This window comes from Suncus etruscus, chromosome 3 (assembly GCF_024139225.1).
Source record: "Suncus etruscus isolate mSunEtr1 chromosome 3, mSunEtr1.pri.cur, whole genome shotgun sequence".
Taxonomy (NCBI): Eukaryota; Metazoa; Chordata; class Mammalia; order Eulipotyphla; family Soricidae; genus Suncus; species Suncus etruscus.
Genome location: NC_064850.1, coordinates 135,183,869 through 135,187,148, shown reverse-complemented (window position 1 = coordinate 135,187,148; position 3,280 = coordinate 135,183,869).

Below are 3,280 nucleotides of genomic sequence, written 5' to 3'. Positions count from 1 at the left end.
TTCCTTGTACACAGTTGACCTGAGTTTGAGCTTCAGCATCCCTGTCAAGAGTGTCAAGAGTGATCTCTGGAAAAAAAAAAGGTCTTGTTGGGCTGGAGAGATAGATAGCATGGAGGCAAGGTATTTGTCTTGCATGCAGGACAGTGGTTTGAATCCCGGCATCCCATATGATCCAGTAGCCTGCCAGAAGCAATTTCTGAGTGTAGAGCTAGGAGTAACCCCTGAGTGCTTCTGAGTGTGACCCCCCCAAAAAAAAGAGTGATCTCTGAGGGCAGAGCAAGGAGTAAGTCCAGAGCACAGCTGGGTGTAACCCCGAAACAAACAAAAAACAACATGAAATGCACAGGATTGTTTAATAGAACATTATTAGTCTTTTTGTTCACTTATCGTTCTGTGGCTCTGGTCAAATCCCTATAAATCTGCCATTGCTGACAACTAAAAATTACCTAATTAGCAAACTTGCCTAGTATCTTCTTACTTTGATAATGTGTAGTTTAGACCATACCTGGTAGTATTGCTCAGAGATTACTCCTAGCTCTGTTCAGGGTCACTCCTGGTGGTGTCTGTGGGAGCCAATTGCAGTACCAAATATCAAATTGAGGCTGGCTACTATAAAGCAAGCACCTTTACTTCCTGTATGCCCTCTCCAATCCAGCAGCCTTGTCTTTCTAAAGTACATGCTAACTTTGCTTTGTCCTTTTTGGAGTTAGATCTTAGGTCACTTAGATCCTTCTTTATGCCCCAAAAGTCCCATTTCACCTCTGCCTTTCTTCTGGCACCTGACACAGAATTTAACAAATTAAAAGGAGAAAAGTTAGTTCTTAGATAATGCACACAGAATCTCAACACTCGATTCTACTTGTGGAGACAGGCCTGAAGTACTGAAAATCTAGTTTCAAGTAAAGGAACCAGTATTTCATCTTTCATTGGAGTTGAAACAAAAAACCAAACTAGGCTTTGAAGTTTGCCATCAAAAGGATTTTTTTTATAGTGGCTGTTGAAAACTTTTTAAACTATATAGGTTTTTAAAAATAAAGAGAGTTTTCATCTCCCTTGGAAATGTATGCGTTAGTCTAATTATAACAAAAGAGTATCATATAATCTCTGTAAAATCATTGATTAAAGTGGCTGAGGGTATTTCTGGTAAATAAAGGATGAGAAATGTCCCTCAGGCAAATATTTAAAGGTTCCTTTGTTAAATATTTTACTTTGTAAGGTAGAAACCACACGTTTCTAGAGACTGAAGTAGTAGCTGAAAAACGTTTTCATCTGTAAGGGGGTGGGGGTGTGGAGTTGGGCACCATGCCCAACAGTGCTTAGGGGCTATTCCTGGCTCTGTGTTTGGGAGTGATCAGGGAATCATGCAGGGTGTTGGGGGTTTGAACCAATGATGGGATGCATGCAAGCATTGTAAATCCTCTCCTATCTCTCTAGGTTAAAAAAAAAATCAAAGAAAAAAAAAGTCTTACAGAAGTTGGGGGTTTGTTTGATGGGAACGGGTTCGTAGAGGTTAGGGACAAATATTTGGGACCCCAGAACAAGTCATCAGATGTGGCTGCAGTGGCCCATGCACCGCACAGCCTTTGCAAACAGCACCATATCTTCTGGCTCTGTTGGCAATTGCCAGGAATAGCAGTCCCTCCCCAGTCCTAAGCACTGCCTGAGAGGCCCAAAACAAATACATATAAATAATTAATTTTACATTACTGGATTATTGGTCAAACTCTAAATTGAAGCAGTCTTTCAAGGAGGAAGCTTAAGATATGTAATAAGTATATATAAAAAATATACATAAATTGCAATCCCAAAGTATTTAGTACTCAAATAGGACAAGGATGACATGCACAAGAATATTTATTTCTTTTTTTTTTTTTTTTTTTTTTTGGTTTTTGGGCCACACCCAGTAACGCTCAGGGGTTACTCCTGGCTACGCGCTCAGAAGTTGCTCCTGGCTTGGGGGACCATATGGGACACCGGGGGATCGAACCGCGGTCCATCCAAGGCTAGTGCAGGCAAGGCAGGCACCTTACCTTTAGCGCCACTGCCCGGCCCCGAATATTTATTTCTATTATTTTTAAGACCCAATACATTGGAACCTAAAGGTTCATAAACTAAAGAATAGTAAATTAATTATGACATATCCATTGCTGTGGAATGCTGCATCTTTAATGAATTATGCATCTTTATTTGGGGGGATCGTGTGTGTTTTTTGGTATAAAGGATTGGCCATGCTATACAACAGTTATTTAGACAAAATATTTATGAGAATGTGTTTATTGTCTCTGTTTTATTTGACTTATTGATTAAATAATGTATTATGAATCAGGAAAATAATGTACTTTGGGGATAAATAGCTATAATTTATATTTTACTGCTTGTATTTTGGGGCAGTGAGAAGACTATTTAGCTAAAAGGATTCATTCCATCCAATTTTCAAACATAGGTTATTGATAATAGGTCTCTTAAAAACTCATCTTGGAGCTGTTATTCTGCACAAGACAGCCAAGAAGATGCCATCAAAACATAATCTCCAGGGCCCAAACCTGATAGCCAAGAAGACGCCATCAAACATTTCCAGGGCCCAAACCCGGTAAGCTGGCCCCATCCAATAAGGTGGGTGCTGATCCCTGTCATCTATTTGGGCACAAAAGAGCCATTATAAAGGACTGCTGCCTTTCACCCTGTCTGTTTTTCTCCACAAAACAGCCAAGAAGAGCCATCTAACATAATCTCCAGGGCTCAAACCCGGTAAGATGGCCCCACCTAAAAAGGTGGAGCCAGAGGAACTCAGCAGCAGCGCACATCTTCTAACCCATGAGCCCCACCACAGCACATTGTAAAAACCAGTATACAAGTGTGGCAATGGGAAAACAATGCAGGACACCACCAAGCATAGAAAATGAAGATGACCTGAAAAGTACCAGCCACCTAGTTAGCCTTTCAGAAAAGTTTAGAGTATAAATATGAAGGATGCTCAAAGAATTCATAGCAAGCATAGATTGAGCTGAACAGACCACAATCATTGAATTCAGAAAACTCAAAACTGAAATAATAGGTCTGAAAAACTCTGCAGATGAAATGAAAACCTCTCCAACAAGTAACAGCAGCTGAGGATGGGGTCAGTGAGCCGGAGGATCAGATGCAGAACAACTCCATACAGTAGAAGAGATTGGAAAAGAACCTTAAAGCAAATAATCAGACAATGAATAAACTACTAAAAAATGTGAACAGATGAATATAAAAGTCTTTGATAAACTCAACAGAAACAACATAGGAATTA